This window comes from Cherax quadricarinatus, chromosome 61, assembly GCF_038502225.1.
Source record: "Cherax quadricarinatus isolate ZL_2023a chromosome 61, ASM3850222v1, whole genome shotgun sequence".
Lineage (NCBI taxonomy): Eukaryota > Metazoa > Arthropoda > Malacostraca > Decapoda > Parastacidae > Cherax > Cherax quadricarinatus.
In genome coordinates this window covers 1,717,747-1,741,959 of record NC_091352.1, presented here as the reverse complement: position 1 = coordinate 1,741,959, position 24,213 = coordinate 1,717,747, and the positions used below count along the sequence as shown (strand labels likewise).

Sequence of the window (24,213 nt, the reverse complement as noted above, 5' to 3'; positions counted from 1 at the left end):
TAAAGACAACACGGCTCCTATCAAGACAACACGGCTCCTGGACACAGTGTATCAAGACAACACGGCTCCTGGACACAGTGTATCAAGACAACACGGCTCCTGGACACAGTGTATCAAGACAACATGGCTCCTGGACACAGTGTATCAAGACAACACGGCTCCTGGACACAGTGTATCAAGACAACACGGCTCCTGGACACAGTGTATCAAGACAACACGGCTCCTGGACACAGTGTATCAAGACAACACGGCTCCTGGACACAGTGTATCAAGACAACACGGCTCCTGGACACAGTGTATCAAGACAACACGGCTCCTGGACACAGTGTATCAAGACAACACGGCTCCTGGACACAGTGTATCAAGACAACACGGCTCCTGGACACAGTGTATCAAGACAACACGGCTCCTGGACACAGTGTATCAAGACAACACGGCTCCTGGACACAGTGTATCAAGACAACACGGCTCCTGGACACAGTGTATCAAGACAACACGGCTCCTGGACACAGTGTATCAAGACAACACGGCTCCTGGACACAGTGTATCAAGACAACACGGCTCCTGGACACAGTGTATCAAGACAACACGGCTCCTGGACACAGTGTATCAAGACAACACGGCTCCTGGACACAGTGTATCAAGACAACACGGCTCCTGGACACAGTGTATCAAGACAACACGGCTCCTGGACACAGTGTATCAAGACAACACGGCTCCTGGACACAGTGTATCAAGACAACACGGCTCCTGGACACAGTGTATCAAGACAACACGGCTCCTGGACACAGTGTATCAAGACAACACGGCTCCTGGACACAGTGTATCAAGACAACACGGCTCCTGGACACAGTGTATCAAGACAACACGGCTCCTGGACACAGTGTATCAAGACAACACGGCTCCTGGACACAGTGTATCAAGACAACACGGCTCCTGGACACAGTGTATCAAGACAACACGGCTCCTGGACACAGTGTATCAAGACAACACGGCTCCTGGACACAGTGTATCAAGACAACACGGCTCCTGGACACAGTGTATCAAGACATTTAATGTGAACTAATGTATAACACACTTCGTAATGTATAAAATAATGACCTCAGGTTCATTTTTGAACACAATGAGGGAGAAAGTCAGATAAAACCTCATATGCTTGTTGGAACACGTCTGGTCTCAGACCGGGCCGCGGGAGCACCCCCGGAAACCCTCTCCAGGTATACTCCAGGTATACTCCAGGTATACTCCAGGTATACTCCAGGTATACTCCAGGTATACACACCAGCAACATTAGGCACTCACAGGAAAATTCAACACATTTAAAAGTAAATTACATTTAACATGAAGCAACATGTTATTGTGAGCAGCAGTGTACTTGTACACTGTGGTAATAAGTCACTTAGTCTGGCTTTTTGAGGTTATCCTGGAGGATGATTTACACTTGTGTTATTAGGTCTGTTGAAGAGGATGCCAGAAGGGAGCCGAAATATAAAGATCAATCAATCTTCTGAGCTTCTGACCAGTGGTCATTATAGAGATGTATCGGATGTGGAAATTTAGATATCCACGGATGCGGATATGTATGAGGATGTCTTAGTTATTTTGAGGATGCGGATGTAAGAAATTGTGCGGATTTTCTGCGGATGCTGATGCGGATGTAAGAAATTGTGCGGATGTTCTGCGGATGCTGATGCGGATATCCAATACATCACTAGTTCATTATACTTTAATTGTTTATATGTTACTTGGTATGATAATTGTGGTCAACCTGAATTTGTGTCCCTGTACTTATGTGTGCCTGTACTTAAATAAACTAATTTATTGACTTACTAACTCTACTTGTGAACATTAGTAGTCATGTGACCTGGAAGGGACTCACCTGCTCAGAGTCATACCTTCCTGCATTTCTCTATGTTTGCGTTCTGTCTCCCTTACTCTATATAGTGAAGAGCGTATCAGGCTGAGAGCGAGAGGAGTCCCCCTCTAAATGATTCCAGTACACAGCTGCCACCACCTTCATCCTTGTCTCTACGTTCCTCTTGCTTACATAATACATAAAGTACTCGTTGTACGTACTGTGTAACGTATTCACATAGGCTAGTGTGGAAATTATAGCTGAAGATGTACAGTGGCCAGAAGAAGCATAGACCGTCAAGGTCAGGTGAGGGAAGAGGGAGGTGAGGAGACAGCAAGGTCAGGAGGTGAGGAGATAGCAAGGTCAGGAGGTGAGGAGATAGCAAGGTCTTGAGGTGAGGAGATAGCAAGGTCTTGAGGTGAGGAGATAGCAAGGTCAGGAGGTGAGGAGATAGCAAGGTCTTGAGGTGAGGAGATAGCAAGGTCAGGAGGTGAGGAGACAGCAAGGTCAGAACGTGAGGAGACAGCAAGATCAAGAGGTGAGGAGACAGCAAGGTCAGGAGGTGAGGAGACAGCAAGGTCAGAAGGTGATGAGACAGCAAGATCAAGAGGTGAGGAGACAGCAAGGTCAGGAGGTGAGGAGACAGCAAGGTCAGAAGGTGATGAGACAGCAAGATCAAGAGGTGAGGAGACAGCAAGGTCAGGAGGTGAGGAGACAGCAAGGTCAGAAGGTGATGAGACAGCAAGATCAAGAGGTGAGGAGACAGCAAGGTCAGGAGGTGAGGAGACAGCAAGGTCAGGAGGTGAGGAAACAGCAAGATCAAGAGGTGAGGAGACAGCAAGGTCAGGAGGTGAGGAGACAGCAAGGTCAGGAGGTGAGGAGACAGCAAGGTCAAGAGGTGAGGAGACAGCAAGGTCAGGAGGTGAGGAGACAGCAAGGTCAGGAGATGAGGAGACAGCAAGATCAAGAGGTGAGGAGACAGCAAGGTCAGGAGGTGAGGAGACAGCAAGGTCAGGAGGTGAGGAGACAGCAAGGTCAAGAGGTGAGGAGACAGCAAGGTCAAGAGGTGAGGAGACAGCAAGGTCAGGAGGTGAGGAGACAGCAAGATCAAGAGGTGAGGAGACAGCAAGGTCAGGAGGTGAGGAGACAGCAAGGTCAGGAGGTGAGGAGACAGCAAGGTCAAGAGGTGAGGAGACAGCAAGGTCAGGAGGTGAGGAGACAGCAAGGTCAAGAGGTGAGGAGACAACAAGGTCAGGAGGTGAGGAGACAGCAAGGTCAGGAGGTGAGGAGACAGCAAGGTCAGGAGGTGAGGAGACAGCAAGGTCAGGAGGTGAGGAGACAGCAAGGTCAGGAGGTGAGGAGACAGCAAGGTCAGGAGGTGAGGAGACAGCAAGGTCAAGAGGTGAGGAGACAGCAAGATCAAGAGGTGAGGAGACAGCAAGGTCAGGAGGTGAGGAGACAGCAAGGTCAGGAGGTGAGGAGACAGCAAGGTCAGGAGGTGAGGAGACAACAAGGTCAGGAGGTGAGGAGGCAGCAAGGTCAGGAGGTGAGGAGGCAGCAAGGTCAAGAGGTGAGGAGACAGCAAGGTCAAGAGGTGAGGAGACAGCAAGGTCAAGAGGTGAGGAGACAGCAAGGTCAGGAGGTGAGGAGGCAGCAAGGTCAAGAGGTGAGGAGGCAGCAAGGTCAAGAGGTGAGGAGACAGCAAGGTCAAGAGGTGAGGAGACAGCAAGGTCAGGAGGTGAGGAGGCAGCAAGGTCAGGAGGTGAGGAGGCAACAAGGTCAAGTTACTTCAGCTGTATTCTCAACATTCATGTACTACAAAGCTCTGGCAGACGATGGTGGTAACAAAAACAAACAAAGGCTAAGATTTATGTCTGGAGAACTGTGTATAAAATACCTCTATATATTGTGGAGAAGTCTGTGACTGCCAGGAGATAAACAGATCGCTCCACAGAATAGGCAGTTGGTAGTGCCAGCCAGCCAAGTTGACCCTTTCTATGCCACACTTGTTTATGTGGCTGTCACCTTCAGCAGTGTACTGAAGACACCAGGGGCAGGAAACAAAGCAGACGCAGGAAGTCTACTTCAGGAAGTAGAACGCAGACTGTTGCTGCTCTGGTCACTTTACAAGAAGCTAACTCATTCTGCTTCCCGTATTATTAAATTATAATATATCTTTAACAAATATATTACTAGCACCATAGTGTAAATATATTACTAGGACCATGGTAGATGGCCAGGTTCAAGTCATGCATCACTCTACTAAGTAAGTAAGTAAGTAAGTTTATTCAGGTATACACAAATACAGTTACATAGAATTATCATACATAGCAGCATATGTGTAGAGAACCTGGGATAACCCAAAAAAGTCAGACAGAGTGACTTATTTCCATTGGGGTCCTTTTACCTTATTATTATAATATAAAGGTTATAATATTTTCTTATTATTCTACAATGAAGATAACATCTTATTATCATACTAAAAAGACTATCTACTACACGAGGGTCATTAAGACTATCTACAATACGAGGGTCATTACTAGGAATAAGGTAAAATTTACACGTATGTTAGCTAAAAAATAGAAAATCATTCCCCTCCCTTTCTGTAGCTACATTCATCAAACACCTTTTGGCACTCTTCTTGAACTGGTTCATGCTATGACTGGCTTTGACATGTGCGGGCAGTCTGTTCCATTCCTTTATTGCTGTACAATAAAAGGTGTTTGAAGCCTGGCCACTGACTGTGGGTACTACAAAGTTGTGCTCTCTCCCCCTAGTACTATGATTGCTTTGGTTCCCAACCTTGACAAAATTGACAGCAAGATATTCTGGACACTGTTTGTGAGCAATTTTATAAACATGATTTAGCTTCAGTTGTTTTACTCTGTCTTCAACATTCAGCATATCCAACTGCTGTAATTCATCCTGGCCTACATGTTCTCTTGGTCCCAGCCCCAGGATGAATCTTACGATTTTGTTCTGGATGATTTGCAGTCTATCTTTCAGTTTTTTTTGTCAAGGCAGAGTACCAAGAAGAGCAAGCGTAATCCATATGGCATTGTATAAGGGCTAGACATAGGGTCCTGCGAGCCTCAGTAGGTAGACACTGTGCTTGTCTATACAGGAACTTCAGTCTGGCATTCGCTTTCTTTACTACACTGTTCCCTATCAATTCTCCTGACATGCATGGGTCAAAGGGGATTCCCAAATATTTTACTGATGAAACCAAAGTGATGGGCTCCCCATTACACTGAACATTAAAATTATTTACCCTTCTCAGTTTGTTTCGTTCCAAAGAGAATGGCTTCAGTTTTCCCTAGGTGTAATGATAGTTTGTTGTCTACTAACCATTTGCTACAGGACTCCAGTTCCAGTGTTAAAACATTAGCTATATCTTGTGGGTTTTTACCTGACACTAACAGAGCACTGTCATCTGCATACAGTAGGAGTTTGCACTTGACACTGATAGGCATATCATTAACATAACATAAGAATAATAAGGGACCCAGAATACTACCTTGGGGAACTCCACATGTTATCGGCAGGGGTTCTGATTCTGTTTTGTTGATTTTGACTATTTGTCTCCTGTTGCTAAGGTAGGACTTAAACCAGTCTACAGAACCTATACCGATAGCTTGAAGTTTATTACATAATATATTGTGGTTGACAGTATCGAAGGCCTTTTGCAGGTCTAAGGTTACCATACCTATGAGGTTCCCCTTTGACATTTCAGTTCTCAGGTAATCCATCAGATTAATAAGGGAGGTGTCGGTTGAGTAGGATCTTCTAAAGCCCGATTGATAGCTATGGAGAATGCTGTTGTCATTAAGGTACTTAACTACTTGAGAATACACCGCCCTCTCTAGAATTTTAGATATTATACTGAGTATACTAACAGGCCTATAGTTGCTTACATCAGACCTACTATTTTTCTTGAAGATAGGAGTAACTCTGGCCTCCTTGAACCCCTCCGGTACGGTATTAGTGGTGATTGATAAATTTATTAGGTGAGCAATAGGGATTGACAGTTCAGAAGCACCATCTTTTAGGAACTTAGACGGGATGTTATCAGGGCCTGTGCTCTTAGTTGGGTTTAACCTGCTTAGTTCTTTTTGAATAAAGTTATGAGATACACTTACTAGTTGACAACTGTTTGGGGTTACCCCTTTATTGGTATAGTATGTTTGAAACTTATCAGAGTCTGTGTTAAAGGTATTTGATGCAGCTGGTAGTTTACTTACTAGTGTTGACGCAACAGATGTGTAGTAGGAATTAAAGCAATTTGCCACCTTAGATGTTTCGTGGCATACCTCATTATCGATAGTGAGTACTATGTTAGACCTATCTACTGGCTTATGGCTATACCCCAACTGTTTTAGTTGTTGCCAGAGCTTTCTGGGGTTATGCTTATACTCTTCAATTTTTGAGCAGTAGTGCTTTGCCTTTGCTCCTTTTATAAGTCTCTGTACTCTGTTCCTCACCCTTTGGAATTCATTTAGTGCTGCAATATCCTGTCTGTTTGCTTTAAATCTTTTTAGCAGCTGGTCTCTGAATTTCATATTATCTAATATCTCAGTATTCATCCAGGGTTCAGTTCTTCGTTTAATCCTAACCTCTTTAACTGGTACAATATTATCAAGGATGGTAGTGAACATTGTTTTGAATTTTTCCCAGGCATCGTTTACGTCCGTGCAACTTGTTATCTCTGTCCAGTCACAATTGTGTAGCCTATTTACCAGTGTTTCTTTACTGTAGTTTCTAGTTGACCTCATTTTTATTGTCCTGTGTAGGCCTATCCTATCCCTAGTGATTTTCCTGGTGCAGTAAATGATGAAATGATCACTAAGACCTGTGGTAATGACGCCTGACTGACTAATGTTCTCAGAGCGGTTACAAAGTATGTGGTCAATTAGGATGGCTGAGAACTGTGTGATCCGGGTTGGAGTATTAATTAGTTGAGTGTAACTATTTAATCCTAGAATTTGCTTATACCTTTTGCATAGCCCGTTATTTTGCTGCTGAAAACAGATATTGAAGTCTTACTAAGGTAGGACTGAGGCAGTGTACAAGTGTATATGTATGAGTGTAACACTGTACTAACATAGTATACTCGTATGAGTGTAACACTATACTAACATAGTATACTCGTATGAGTGTAACACTGTACTAACACAGTATACTCGTATGAGTGTAACACTGTACTAACATAGTATACTCGTATGAGTGTAACACTGTACTAACACAGTATACTCGTATGAGTGTAACACTGTACTAACACAGTATACTCGTATGAGTGTAACACTGTACTAACACAGTATACATGCATGAATGTAACACTGTACTAACACAGTATACTCGTATGAGTGTAACACTGTACTAACACAGTATACTCGTATGAGTGTAACACTGTACTAACACAGTATACTCGTATGAGTGTAACACTGTACTAACACAGTATACTCGTATGAGTGTAACACTGTACTAACACAGTATACATGCATGAATGTAACACTGTACTAACACAGTATACTCGTATGAGTGTAACACTGTACTAACACAGTATACTCGTATGAGTGTAACACTGTACTAACATAGTATACTCGTATGAGTGTAACACTGTACTAACACAGTATACTCGTATGAGTGTAACACTGTACTAACACAGTATACTCGTATGAGTGTAACACTGTACTAACACAGTATACATGCATGAATGTAACACTGTACTAACACAGTATACTCGTATGAGTGTAACACTGTACTAACACAGTATACTCGTATGAGTGTAACACTGTACTAACACAGTATACATGCATGAATGTAACACTGTACTAACACAGTATACTCGTATGAGTGTAACACTGTACTAACACAGTATACTCGTATGAGTGTAACACTGTACTAACACAGTATACATGTATGAGTGTAACACTGTACTAACACAGTATACATGTATGAGTGTAACACTGTACTAACACAGTATACATGTATGAGTGTAACACTGTACTAACACAGTATACATGTATGAGTGTAACACTGTACTAACACAGTATACATGTATGAGTGTAACACTGTACTAACACAGTATACATGTATGAGTGTAACACTGTACTAACACAGTATACTCGTATGAGTGTAACACTGTACTAACACAGTATACATGCATGAATGTAACACTGTACTAACACAGTATACTCGTATGAGTGTAACACTGTACTAACACAGTATACTCGTATGAGTGTAACACTGTACTAACACAGTATACTCGTATGAGTGTAACACTGTACTAACACAGTATACTCGTATGAGTGTAACACTGTACTAACACAGTATACATGTATGAGTGTAACACTGTACTAACACAGTATACATGTATGAGTGTAACACTGTACTAACACAGTATACATGTATGAGTGTAACACTGTACTAACACAGTATACATGTATGAGTGTAACACTGTACTAACACAGTATACATGTATGAGTGTAACACTGTACTAACACAGTATACATGTATGAGTGTAACACTGTACTAACACAGTATACATGTATGAGTGTAACACTGTACTAACACAGTATACATGTATGAGTGTAACACTGTACTAACACAGTATACATGTATGAGTGTAACACTGTACTAACACAGTATACATGTATGAGTGTAACACTGTACTAACAAAGTATACATGTATGAGTGTAACACTGTACTAACACAGTATACATGTATGAGTGTAACACTGTACTAACACAGTATACATGTATGAGTGTAACACTGTACTAACACAGTATACTCGTATGAGTGTAACACTGTACTAACACAGTATACTCGTATGAGTGTAACACTGTACTAACACAGTATACATGTATGAGTGTAACACTGTACTAACACAGTATACTCGTATGAGTGTAACACTGTACTAACACAGTGTACATGTATGAGTGTAACACTGTACTAACACAGTATACATGTATGAGTGTAACACTGTACTAACACAGTATACTCGTATGAGTGTAACACTGTACTAACACAGTATACATGTATGAGTGTAACACTGTACTAACACAGTATACAAGTATGAGTGTAACACTGTACTAACACAGTATACATGTATGAGTGTAACACTGTACTAACACAGTATACATGTATGAGTGTAACACTGTACTAACACAGTATATTCGTATGAGTGTAACACTGTACTAACACAGTATACATGTATGAGTGTAACACTGTACTAACACAGTATACCAACACCAGCACTAACTGACACACTCCTCGCCTCTTCTCTCTCATCTTACCTACTCTTCTCTCTCATCTTACCTACTCTTCTCTCTCATCTTACCTACTCTTCTCTCTCATCTTACCTACTCTTCTCTCTCATCTTACCTACTCTTCTCTCTCATCTTACCTACTCTTCTCTCTCATCTTACCTACTCTTCTCTCTCATCTTACCTACTCTTCTCTCTCATCTTACCTACTCTTCTCTCTCCTCTTACCTACTCTTCTCTCTCCTCTTACCTACTCTTCTCTCTCATCTTACCTACTCTTTACAACACTTTTTTTAAGGTGAATAGTTAAAGAGAATGGGACACAGGTGTGGAAACAGGAGAGAATACCTAAGTGGGTTCCTCTTGGCAGTTGTGGGCAGTTGTGGGCAGTTGTGGGCAGTTGTGGGCAGTTGTGGGCAGTTGTGGGCAGTTGTGGGCAGTTGTGGGCAGTTGTGGGCAGTTGTGGGCAGTTGTGGGCAGTTGTGGGCAGTTGTGGGCAGTTGTGGGCACTTATGAGATGGAACAAACCAGTGCTGATATAAGCTGGACAGAAGAACGACTGAGTCCACGACTTTTGTAACTGTTGAGCGATAAACCTTAAATGTCACAGGATATCCTCAAAAGCACTCCGCTTCGCTTCCTTCGCCAAACATTCCCCTCCTCCGCTAAACCTTCCCCTCCTCCGCTAAACCTTCCCCTCCTCCGCTAAACCTTCCCCTCCTCCGCTAAACCTTCCCCTCCTCCGCTAAACCTTCCCCTCCTCCGCTAAACCTTCCCCTCCTCCGCTAAACCTTCCCCTCCTCCGCTAAACCTTCCCCTCCTCCGCTAAACATTACCCTCCTCCGCTAAACCTTCCCCTCCTCCGCTAAACCTTCCCCTCCTCCGCCTTCCCCTCCTCCGCTAAACCTTCCCCTCCTCCGCTAAACCTTCCCCTCCTCCGCTAAACCTTCCCCTCCTCCGCTAAACCTTCCCCTCCTCCGCTAAACCTTCCCCTCCTCCGCTAAACCTTCCCCTCCACCTACAGTGGAGCTGTCATCTAAGAGCGTGAAATATCGCAGTGCCACTAACTCCCTATCAAGTATCAAAATCAGTATCAAGGGGCTACTGGTGGAGGATACAGACATATAACATCACTGTGTCAGTAATAGAAAACTAGGGAGGGCAGTAAAAAGCTTCAGAAATAGGTATGGCAGGTGAGAAGTCTACGGTAAAATAGGTCGCAGGAGTTTACGAGGTGGGGCCCAGGAGCCATGACTCGACCCCAGCAAACATAAATCTTTGAATACAAACACACGTGATGCACCACCACCACACGCCAGATTGTGTTTGGGATTTCTGATGGTGTTTTGTGTGTGTGTGTATGTGTGTGTGTGTGTGTGTGTGTGTGTGTGTGTGTGTGTGTGTGTGTGCGTGTGCGTGTGCGTGTGCGTGTGCGTGTGTTTGTGTGTGTGTGTATACGTTTTGACCTCTATTTCACCTTGGGTCATGGTCGTGGGTCAGTATATAAACCCAAGCGCACTACATCAACCCTCTCTGCCACTCACAGCTGCCACCACTGATCACACTTTCCGCCCAGTTCGTCCACACCTGCCGCCAGGTACTGCCCACACCTGCTGCCCATACCTGCTGCCCAGTGCTGACAACTGCACCATTCAGTTTGAGCATCATTCAAAACACACCGTCAGCATCCTGCCTACCTCACTAACAGAGTACCGCCATCCCATCACTGTGACACCAGCCTGGAGGCTCTCTATCTGGCACAGTGACACTACTGCCATCAACAACCATGCTACCGTAGTTTGCTACTAAGGTGTGCCAACACTCCTCTCACTGTAATGAGTGAGAGTGCCACTGTGGCCCTCATGTTGACACCCTCAAAATACATTACCAGAACGACGTCAATGACCCGTTATTCACTGCTGCCCAGGATAAGGGCGTCATTCTTGGCGTTATTGGCTCTGGCACTATGTCTCCAGCAGTGCCAAGCCAAGAAATGGGACACTGACGTGGCACCCATCACCAAGACTGTCATCAGGTATGTGTTTATGTGTGTGGTGATCATCATTCCAGGGGTCAACGCCCCCGCAACCAGCTCCATGACTAGGCCTCACCTCCCAGAACTCTCTAAACCAGTGACTTTCAACCCTTTCTTTACCTCAATTATCCTTTTCACCAAGATTCTGACTCCAAAGGTGCATTCCAAATGCATATAATAACGAAAAATCTTTTATTTTCTCTATATTAGTGCATAAATATTTACCTGGATTATTTTAATAATGGAATTTTACAAATTTAATAACAATAGAAAATGCTGACGGATATTTTTTTAAATATTGGGAAGTAATTACTTAAGAGAGTAAAATTACTAAAGCATACTTCAATAAACAAAAAAAATCAATAGAATGGCAGGGTATTGTGATGTATTTTATACTGATGAAGATTACAGTCAGTAAGAAACTCGCGTTTGTTATTTTCTTGGCCAGTTCTTGAAGACTCGGACAAGCGCTGGAAAGGTCACACAACGCAGTTCCTTTTTAACCTCTAATCTACCTTGTTCCGTTGTTATTTGCAACAGAGTTGAAAAGTCTGATTCACAAAGATGTCAACACAAATGGAAGCAATGTATGGATACCTCTGTCTGTCTCTTTTGGGGAAGAATCACATATCAATGGCCAAAATTCTGTGACTGATTTCTTATGGAACCTATTTCTGGCTCCTGAATCAGTTTTCAGTTCCAGAAATTTATCTTGAAAGTCATCAGGAACTTTCTGAACCGACATTTTAAATGAATTTCGCACTAAATTCAACTCCTCATCACCGAGACCAGGAAAACAGCGGCTGGATTCATTTTCCAATACTGTCAAATGCTGCTAAATTTATTTTTTTTGGTAAATTCTGGAAGTACTTGACCTTTACCGCCGGCAAGAAGAACTGATGACACTAACATTGTTATGGTTCATTTCTTGGATTATCTTCTTGAGCCCGTCTTATTCTTTTCATAACATGCCCATGACGTTCAAAACATCTTTCGTCCTTGATAATGAACATTTTGCAAATGTTCTTAAACGTTGTTACTTTCACAGAATCATTTAACAGAGCGGACCTGGCCGCAGTGGCGTTGCCCCCCGGAAACCCTCTCTAGGTATGTGATAAATGGTATCTCCAGGTATTGACGTCTTTATTGATGATGATGGATGTGAAACCATATTGATTACATGAATGATCTTATCCTCTTTTTTGACTCTCGTGATGGACTCCAAATTCTGTAAACAGAAAGCAAGAGTAAGTCAGTTAACAGGTGAAATATTCATCTTAATTTATAATTCCATCTCTGACATACAATCTTTATTGAAAGTCACAGATTAAATTAAGAAAAAATGTAATTCTACAGGTCGCACATAATCTACAGGACATAACACTTTCTTGAACAGTGGTCATAGTCCCCCCTGAACCACTCTAGTACTCCCCTGGGGGAATGAATTCCCACTGATCTGAAAAACAGAGTCGTCATATTATTTTTGTCTTCCTGGTAAAAGACTCGACCTTGTACTGAGACTTGTACACTGTGGTGAGTGTAACATGTGTGGTGAGTGTAACATGTGTGGTGAGTGTAATAACATGTGTGGTGAGTGTAACAACATGTGTCGTGAGTGTAACATGTGTGGTGAGTGTAACAACATGTGTGGTGAGTGTAACAACATGTGTCGTGAGTGTAATAACATGTGTGGTGAGTGTAACAACATGTGTGGTGAGTGTAACAACATGTGTGGTGAGTGTAACAACATGTGTGGTGAGTGTAACAACATGTGTGGTGAGTGTAACAACATGTGTGGTGAGTGTAACATGTGTGGTGAGTGTAATAACATGTGTGGTGAGTGTAACAACATGTGTCGTGAGTGTAATAACATGTGTGGTGAGTGTAACAACATGTGTGGTGAGTGTAACATGTGTGGTGAGTGTAACAACATGTGTGGTGAGTGTAACAACATGTGTGGTGAGTGTAACAACATGTGTGGTGAGTGTAACAACATGTGTGGTGAGTGTAACAACATGTGTGGTGAGTGTAACAACATGTGTGGTGAGTGTAACAACATGTGTGGTGAGTGTAACAACATGTGTGGTGAGTGTAACAACATGTGTGGTGAGTGTAACAACATGTGTGGTGAGTGTAACAACATGTGTGGTGAGTGTAACAACATGTGTGGTGAGTGTAACAACATGTGTGGTGAGTGTAACAACATGTGTGGTGAGTGTAACAACATGTGTGGTGAGTGTAACAACATGTGTGGTGAGTGTAACAACATGTGTGGTGAGTGTAACAACATGTGTGGTGAGTGTAACAACATGTGTGGTGAGTGTAACAACATGTGTGGTGAGTGTAACAACATGTGTGGTGAGTGTAACAACATGTGTGGTGAGTGTAACAACATGTGTGGTGAGTGTAACAACATGTCTATCTACCACCTTCTTTCATGTCTATCACCTTCTCTTACACGTAAGTCCACGTTCTATTTCTCATTATTATTATTTATTATTAGTATTGTTAATAATAATAATAATAATAATAATAATAATAATATTATTATTATTATTATTATTATTATTATTATTATTATTATTATTATTATTATTATTATTATTATTATTATTATTATTATTATTATTTCTTGATGGTATCTGGTTGATAACCATCAACTTAGCAGTACAGTTGCATCCTGCAAGGTGTTATGAGTGAGTATGGTTGCAGGTCACTGCAGGATGGCAGGCTGCAGGTTCCAATACACTTCATAGGTCACAGGTGTACCTTCCGTGTCGACCTGATACCTGTGACCAGCAGGAGGAAGTACCTGATGCAGGCTGGAATGTCCTGCCCTGGCTGGACACTCTTCACTGGCCGAGGTACGTACCTACGTACACTGCAGGATAGATAGACGGGTGTATGGATAGGCTTAGATAATGGTTTGACTGAAGCCTAGGCGGGTAGGAATTTCTACTGGGGGGATAGAGGAAGTGACCATAGTTATTATTACTAAGTCTCGAGGAGGCTCCCATCCCTGGGATGACGAGCCTTTCACTGACACACAGGTGGTTTTCGTTTCAGCGGCCGGAAGCAGCGTCCGCCAGGTGGTGCACGACACTGTCAGCGACTTCGTCAGGAGAGCTAAAATGGAGGGTGTCTCGCTGACACTAGCTGACTGCGACTTAAACCAGAACTCGACCCCACTTAGCGACTTGCTGCTGCGATCCAGGCATCGTCCCCAGCACAGGGCGTCCCAGGATCTGCTGGGTCCTAGGCGTCGTCCCCAGCACACAGCATCCCAAGACCTGCTGGGACCAAGGCGTCGTCCCCAGCACACAGCATCCCAAGACCTGCTAGGACCCAGGGGTGGTCTGCTGGACACAACAACCCAAAAGGTATGGAACACAAGGCTGGGATTCGCGGATACATTCGCCAAAATACTAAGCACAAGGAGACACATGGACAACACATACTCCTGGAAGACACCAGACACAAGACCTGGTCTCCGACCAGTATCCAGAGACCGACTGCCCTACAGAAGGTCCCAAGTGTTGAGCTCAGGACTTGATCCCGTGGACTCATCATCCCAAGAAGAAATGAGTGAAGAATTTATACTTCTGAGTTCCCCAGACAGAACCTTCTGGGGCTCCTCTGGTAGAACCCACAAGTTTCCCACGAAGAAGGGTTCTCCAGACACAAGAAAACCAGTGGTGAAGACCCCGCCAAGGCTTAGTAATGACTGGAAAACTGTCACTACAAAGGCACCAGACACTACAAAGGCACCAGACACTACACAGGCGCCAGATATTACACAGGTACCAGACACTACACAGGCACCAGACACTACACAGACACCAGACACTACACAGGCACCAGATATTACACAGGTACCAGACACTACACAGGCACCAGACACTACACAGACGCCAGACACTACACAGGCGCCAGACATTACACAGGTACCAGACACTACACAGGCGCCAGACATTACAGAGGTACCAGACACTACACAGGCACCAGACACTACACAGCCAACAGACACTACACAGGCAACAGACACTACACAGGCACCAGACACTAGACAGGCACCAGATATTACACAGGTACCAGACACTACACAGGCACCAGACACTACACAGCCAACAGACACTACACAGGCACCAGACACTACACAGGCACCAGACATTACACAAGTACCAGACACCACACAGGCACCAGACACTACACAGGCAACAGACACTACACAGACACCAGACACTACACAGGTACCAGACACTACACAGGCACCAGACACTACACAGGCACCAGACACTACACAGGCAACAGACACTACACAGGCACCAGACACTACACAGGCTCCAGACACTACACAGGCACCAGACACTACACAGGCAACATACACTGCACAGGCACCAGACACTACACAGGCACCAGAAAGTACACAGGCACCAGACACTACACAGGCACCAGACACTATACAGGTACATGACAATACACAGGCACCAGACACTGCACAGGCACCAGACACTACACAGGCAACAGACACTACACAGGCACCAGACACTACACAGCACCAGACACTCCAGACACTACACAGGCACCAGACACTGCACAGGCACCAGACACTACACAGGCAACAGACACTACACAGGCACCAGACACTACACAGGCTCCAGACACTACACAGGCACCAGACACTGCACAGGCACCAGACACTACACAGGCACCAGACACTACACAGGCAACAGACACTACACAGGCACCAGACACTACACAGGCAACAGACACTACACAGGCACCAGACACTACACAGGCACCAGACACTACACAGGCAACAGACACTACACAGGCACCAGACACTACACAGGAACCAGACACTACACAGGCAACAGACACTACACAGGCACCAGACACTACACAGGCTCCAGACACTACACAGGAACCAGACACTACACAGGCAACAGACACTACACAGGCACCAGACACTACACAGGCTCCAGACACTACACAGGCTCCAGACACTACACAGCAACAGACACTACACAGGAACCAGACACTACACAGGCACCAGACACTACACAGGAACCAGACACTACACAGGCAACATACACTGCACAGGCACCAGCCACAACACAGCCACCAGAAACTACAAAGGTACCAGACACTACAAAGGTATCAGACGCTATACAGGTACCAGACACTACACAGGTACTAGACACAACACAGGTACTACACACTACACAGGCACCAGACACTATTCAGGTACCAGACACTACACAGGTACCAGACACTACACAGTCACCAGACACTACACAGGTACCAGACGCTACACAGGTGCCAGACACTACACAGGTAACAAACACTACACAGGCACCAGACACTACTCTGGTACCAAACACTACACAGGTACCAGACACTACACAGGTACCAGACACTACTCTGGTACCAAACACTACACAGGTACCAGATACTACACAGGCAACAGACACAAAACAGGCAACAGACACTACACAGGCAACAGACATTACACAGGCAACAGACACTACACAGCCAACATTCACTACACAGGCAACAGACACTACACAGGCAACAGACACTACACAGGCAACAGACACTACACAGGCAACAGACACTACACAGGCAACAGACACTACACAGCCAATAGACACTACACAGGCAACAGACACTACACAGGCAACAGACACTACACAGGCAACAGACACTACACAGGCACCAGACACTACACAGCCAATAGACACTACACAGGCAACAGACACTACACAGGCAACAGACACTACACAGGCAACAGACACTACACAGGAAACAGACACTACACAGGCAACAGACACTACACAGGCAACAGACACTACACAGCCAATAGACACTACACAGGCAACAGACACTACACAGGCAACAGACACTACACAGGCAACAGACACTACACCGGCAACAGACACTACACAGGCAACAGACACTACACAGGCACCAGACACTAAACAGGCAACAGACACTACACAGGCAACAGACACTACACAGGCAACAGACACTACACAGGCAACAGACACTACACAGGCAACAGACACTACACAGGCAACAGACACTACACAGGCAACAGACACTACACAGGCAACAGACACTACACAGGCAACAGACACTACACAGGCAACAGACACTACACCGGCAACAGACACTACACAGGCAACAGACACTACACAGGCACCAGACACTAAACAGGCAACAGACACTACTCAGGCGTCAGACACTACACAGGCACCAGATACTACACAGGTACCAGACACTACACAGGCACCAGATACTACACAGGTACCAAACACTACACAGGCCCCAGACACTACACAGGTACCAGACACTACACAGGCACCAGATACTACACAGGTGACAGATAGTACACAGGTACCAGACACTACATTGTCACCAGACACTACACAGGTACCAGGCACTACACAGGTACCAGACACTACACAGGTACCAGGTACTACTCAGGCACCAAACACTACACAGGTACCAGGCACTACACAGGTACCAGACACTACACAGGAACGAGACACTACACAGGCACCAGACACTACACAGGTACCAGACACTACACAGGCACCAGACACTACACAGGTACCAGGCACTACACAGGTACCAGACACTACACAGGTACCAGGTACTACACAGGCACCAAACACTACACAGGTACCAGACACTACACAGGTACCAGATACTACGCAGGCAACAGACACTACACAGGCACCAGACACTACACAGGTACCAGACACTACACAGGCACCAGACACTATACAGGTACATGACACTACACAGGCACCAGACACTACACAGGTAGCAGACAATACACAGGTACCAGATACTACACAGGTACCAGACACTACACAGGCACCAGACACTACACAGGTATCAGACACTACACAGGCACCAGACACTACACAGGCACCAGACACTACACAGGCACCAGACACTATACAGGTACATGACACTACACAGGCACCAGATACTACACAGGTACCAAATACTACACAGGTACCAGACACTACACAGGTACCAGACACTACACAGGTACCAGACACTTCATTGTCACCATACACTACACAGGCACCAGACACTACACAGGTACCAGACACTACACAGGTACCAGATACTACACAGGCACCAGACACTATACAGGTACATGACACTACACAGGCACCAGATACTACTCAGACACCAGTCGCTACAGAGGTACCAGACACTACACAGGCACCAGACACTACACAGGTAGCAGACAATACACAGGTACCAGATACTACACAGGCACCAGATACTACACAGACACCAGTCGCTACAGAGGTACCAGACACTACACAGGTACCAGACACTACTCAGGTAACAGACACTACACATGCACCAGACACTACACAGGCACCAGACACTACACAGGCACCAGACACTACACAGGCACCAGACACTACATTGTCACCAGATACTACACAGGTACCAGACACTGCACAGGCACCAGACACTACACAGGCTCCAGACACTACACAGGCACCAGACATTACACATGTACCAGACACTACACAGGCACCAGACACAACACAGGTAGCAGACACTACACAGGTACCAGACACTATACAGGTACCAGATACTACACAGGTACCAGACACTACACAGGTACCAGACACTACACAGGTACCAGACACTACTCAGGTACCAGACACTACACAGGCACCAGACACTACACAGGCACCACATGCTACACAGGCACCAGACACTACACAGGCACCAGACACTACACAGGCACCAGGCACTACACAGGTACCAGACACTACACAGGCACCAGATACTACACATGCACCAGACACTACACAGGTACCAGATACTAGACAGGCACCAGACACTACACTGTTACCAGATACTACTCAGGCACCAGACACTACACAGGCACCAGGCACTACACAGGTACCAGACACTACACAGGCACCAGATACTACACATGCACCAGACACTACACAGGTACCAGATACTAGACAGGCACCAGACACTACACTGTTACCAGATACTACTCAGGCACCAGACACTACACAGGCACCAGGCACTACACAGGTACCAGACACTACACAGGCACCAGATACTACACATGCACCAGACACTACACAGGTACCAGACACCATACATGTACCGCATACTACACAGTCACCAGATACTACACAGGCACCAGAGACTACACAGGTACCACATACTACACAGGCACCAGATACTACACAGGTACCAGATACGACACAGGTGCCAGACACTACACAGGCACCAGACACTACACAGGCACCAGACACTACACAGGCACCAGACACTACACAGGAACCAGACACTACACAGGTACCAGATGCTACACAGGTATCAGACTCTACACAGGCACCAGACACTACACAGGTGCCATACACTACACAGGCGCCAAACACTACACAGGCGCCAAACACTACACAGGCGCCAAACACTACACAGGCACCAGACACTACACATGCACCAAACACTACACAGGTACCAGACACTACGCAGGTAACAGACACTACACAGGCAACAGACACTACACAGCCAACAGACACTACACAGGCAACAGACACTACACAGACAACAGACACTACACAGGCAACAGACACCACACAGGCAACAGACACTACACAGGAAACAGGCTTTACACAGGTACCAGACACTACACAGGTACCAGACACTACACAGGCACCAGACACTACACAGGCACCAGACTCTACACAAGCACCAGACGCTACACAGGTACCAAATACTACACATTTACCAGATACTACACAGGTGTCATACACTACACAGGCACCAGATACTACACAGGCACCAGACACTACACATGCACCAGATACTACACAGGCACCAGATGCTATACAGGCACCAGATACTACACATGCATCAGATACTACACAGGCACCAAGTGCTATACAGGCACCAGATACTACACATGCACCAGATACTACACAGGCACCAGATGCTATACAGGCACCAGATACTACACATGCATCAGATACTACACAGGCACCAAGTGCTATACAGGCACCAGATACTACACATGCATCAGATACTACACAGGCACCAGATGCTATACAGGCACCAGATACTACACATGCATCAGATACTACACAGGCACCAAGTGCTATACAGGCACCAGATACTACACATGCACCAGATACTACACAGGCACCAAATGCTATACAGGCACCAGATACTACACAGGCGCCAGATGCTATACAGGCACCAGATACTACACAGGCACCAGATACTACACAGGCACCAGATACTACACAGGCACCAGATACTACACAGGTATTATACACTACACAGGCACCAGATACTACACAGGTATTGTACACTACACAGGCACTACACACTACACAGGCACCAAATACTACACAGTCACCAGTCACTAGACAGTCACCAGTCACTAGACAGTCACCAGTCACTAGACAGTCACCAGTCACTAGACAGTCACCAGTCACTAGACAGTCACCAGTCACTAGACAGTCACCAGTCACTACACAATCACCAGCATCTGGAGAACGTGACCATTCATCAGGTCACCGTCGCCGTAGAAGGCAGGCACCAGTCATAGTGAAGTCACCATACACTACTCAAGCACCAGTCATTAATCAGTCACTAGATAATGCTGAATCACTAGTCACTACACAGTCACTAGTCACTTCACATTTTCCAGTCACTATACAATCACCACTCACTACGGAGTCACACGGTGACTCTGGTGACTTACAGTCATCAGCCTGGGCTGAGACATTAGGAATTACCAGTCACCATTACAATTATGATGACTTGCTCACGCTGCAGTCACTACCTAGTCACCAGCAACTAAGGAGACGCCGTCCAAGACAAAGGCACCAGGTGCAGCACCATACAGTGCCTTTCCAAAGATTCCAAATCCTCGGGGTTCACGAGATTTTACAAACAAAGGTGATTGAGAGTCACCAGGAAGTCCAAATGCTATTGACACTGCAAAGTTCACGACTCCTAGAGTCACCACGACACCTGCCCATCACTGCAGAGTCACCAGCTGTGACGAAGGCTCCATGTTGTGTGCTGTCACCACCTGCTACACAGGTACCAGTCACTACACAAGTTCCACCGCTTGTAGATTCACCAAGTCAAGCAGAGTCACTACAAAGTCCATCAATGCCTCTCAAAGATTCTATGACTCACTTAAAGTCACCAAGTCATCTGCAGTTACCAACCCCTGCAGAATCACCAGTCATAATTAGTTCCCACTACAGTCAAGAGGACGTCAGTTCTGAAGAGCCACAATCAAGTCACCAGTACAATTATAGTCACCAAGAAAATAAGACAAAACCCAGTCACCACTACAGTCATAGTCACCAGGATAATAAGAAAAGACCCAGTCACCACTACAGTCATAGTCACCAGGATAATAAGAAAAGACCCAGTCACCACTACAGTCACAGTCACCAAGAAAATAAGACAAAACCCAGTCACCACTACAGTCATAGTCACCAAGAAAATAAGACAAAACCCAGTCACCACTACAGTCATAGTCACCAAGAAAATAAGACAAAACCCAGTCACCACTACAGTCACAGTCACCAAGAAAATAAGACAAAACCCAGTCACCACTACAGTCATAGTCACCAAGAAAATAAGACAAAACCCAGTCACCACTACAGTCATAGTCACCAAGAAAATAAGACAAAACCCAGTCACCACTACAGTCATAGTCACCAGGATAATAAGAAAAGACCCAGTCACCACTACAGTCATAGTCACCAAGAAAATAAGACAAAACCCAGTCACCACTACAGTCATAGTCACCAGGATAATAAGAAAAGACCCAGTCACCACTACAGTCATAGTCACCAGCATAATAAGAAAAAACCCAGTCACCACTACAGTCATAGTCACCAGGACAATAAGACAAGACCCAGTCACCACTACAGTCATAGTCACCAGGACAATAAGACAAGACCCGGTCATCACTACAGTCATAGTCACCAGGACAATAAGACAAAACCCAGTCACCACTACAGTCATAGTCACCAAGAAAATAAGACAAAACCCAGTCACCACTACAGTCATAGTCACCAGGATAATAAGAAAAGACCCAGTCACCACTACAGTCATAGTCACCAGGACAATAAGACAAAACCCAGTCACCACTACAGTCATAGTCACCAAGAAAATAAGACAAAACCAAGTCACCACTACAGTCATAGTCACCAGGATAATAAGAAAAAACCCAGTCACCACTACAGTCATAGTCACCAGGACAATAAGACAAGACCCAGTCACCACTACAGTCATAGTCACCAGGACAATAAGACAAGACCCGGTCATCACTACAGTCATAGTCACCAGGACAATAAGACAAAACCCAGTCACCACTACAGTCATAGTCACCAGGACAATAAGAAAAAACCCAGTCACCACTACAGTCATAGTCACCAGGACAATAAGACAAGACCCAGTCATCACTACAGTCATAGTCACCAGGACAATAAGACAAGACCCAGTCATCACTACAGTCATAGTCACCAGGACAATAAGACAAGACCCAGTCATCACTACAGTCATAGTCACCAGGACAATAAGACAAGACCCAGTCATCACTACAGTCATAGTCACCAGGACAATAAGACAAAACCCAGTCACCACTACAGTCATAGTCACCAGGACAATAAGAAAAAACCCAGTCACCACTACAGTCATAGTCACCAGGACAATAAGACAAGACCCAGTCATCACTACAGTCATAGTCACCAGGACAATAAGACAAGACCCAGTCACCACTACAGTCATAGTCACCAGTACAATCAAGAGGGTCTTAGTTCTGAAGAACTACAATCAAGTCACCAGTACAATCAAGAGGGTCTTAGTTCTGAAGAACTACAATCAAGTCACCAGTACAATCAAGAGGCCCTTAGTTCTGAAGAACTACAATCAAGTCACCAGTACAATCAAGAGGCCCTTAGTTCTGAAGAACTACAATCAAGTCACCAGTACAATCAAGAGGGTCTTAGTTCTGAAGAACTACAATCAAGTCACCATTACAATCAAGAGGGTCTTAGTTCTGAAGAACTACAATCAAGTCACCAGTACAATCAAGAGGGTCCTAGTTCTGAAGAACTACAATCAAGTCACCAGTACAATCAAGAGGGTCTTAGTTCTGAAGAACTACAATCAAGTCACCAGTACAATCAAGAGGCCCTTAGTTCTGAAGAACTACAATCAAGTCACCAGTACAATCAAGAGGCCCTTAGTTCTGAAGAACTACAATCAAGTCACCAGTACAATCAAGAGGGTCTTAGTTCTGAAGAACTACAATCAAGTCACCAGTACAATCAAGAGGCCCTTAGTTCTGAAGAACTACAATCAAGTCACCAGTACAATCAAGAGGCCCTTAGTTCTGAAGAACTACAATCAAGTCACCAGTACAATCAAGAGGGTCTTAGTTCTGAAGAACTACAATCAAGTCACCAGTACAATCAAGAGGCCCTTAGTTCTGAAGAACTACAATCAAGTCACCAGTACAATCAAGAGGCCCTTAGTTCTGAAGAACTACAATCAAGTCACCAGTACAATCAAGAGGCCCTTAGTTCTGAAGAACTACAATCAAGTCACCAGTACAATCAAGAGGGTCTTAGTTCTGAAGAACTACAATCAAGTCACCATTACAATCAAGAAGGTCTTAGTTCTGAAGAACTACAATCAAGTCATCAGTACAATCAAGAGGGTCTTAGTTCTGAAGAACTACAATCAAGTCACCAGTACAATCAAGAGGGTCTTAGTTCTGAAGAACTACAATCAAGTCACCAGTACAATCAAGAGGCCCTTAGTTCTGAAGAACTACAATCAAGTCACCAGTACAATCAAGAGGCCCTTAGTTCTGAAGAACTACAATCAAGTCACCAGTACAATCAAGAGGGCCTTAGTTCTGAAGAACCACAATCAAGTCACCATTACAATCAAGAGGGTCTTAGTTCTGAAGAACTACAATCAAGTCACCAGTACAATCAAGAGGCCCTTAGTTC

The 24,213-nt window shown here is 45.0% G+C and overlaps 1 protein-coding gene across 1 annotated transcript in view; it reads right to left on the bottom strand.

Moving 5' to 3' along the window:
- Positions 1–9,691, bottom strand: part of LOC128699510 (integrin alpha pat-2) — a 58,109-nt gene extending 48,418 nt beyond the window's left edge. Inside the window, exon 1 of the mRNA XM_070098116.1 lies at positions 9,469–9,691. The gene's annotated coding sequence lies outside the window, so the exon portion shown is untranslated. The remainder of the gene's footprint in view (positions 1–9,468) is intronic.
- Between the last annotated feature and the right edge of the window lie 14,522 nt (positions 9,692–24,213).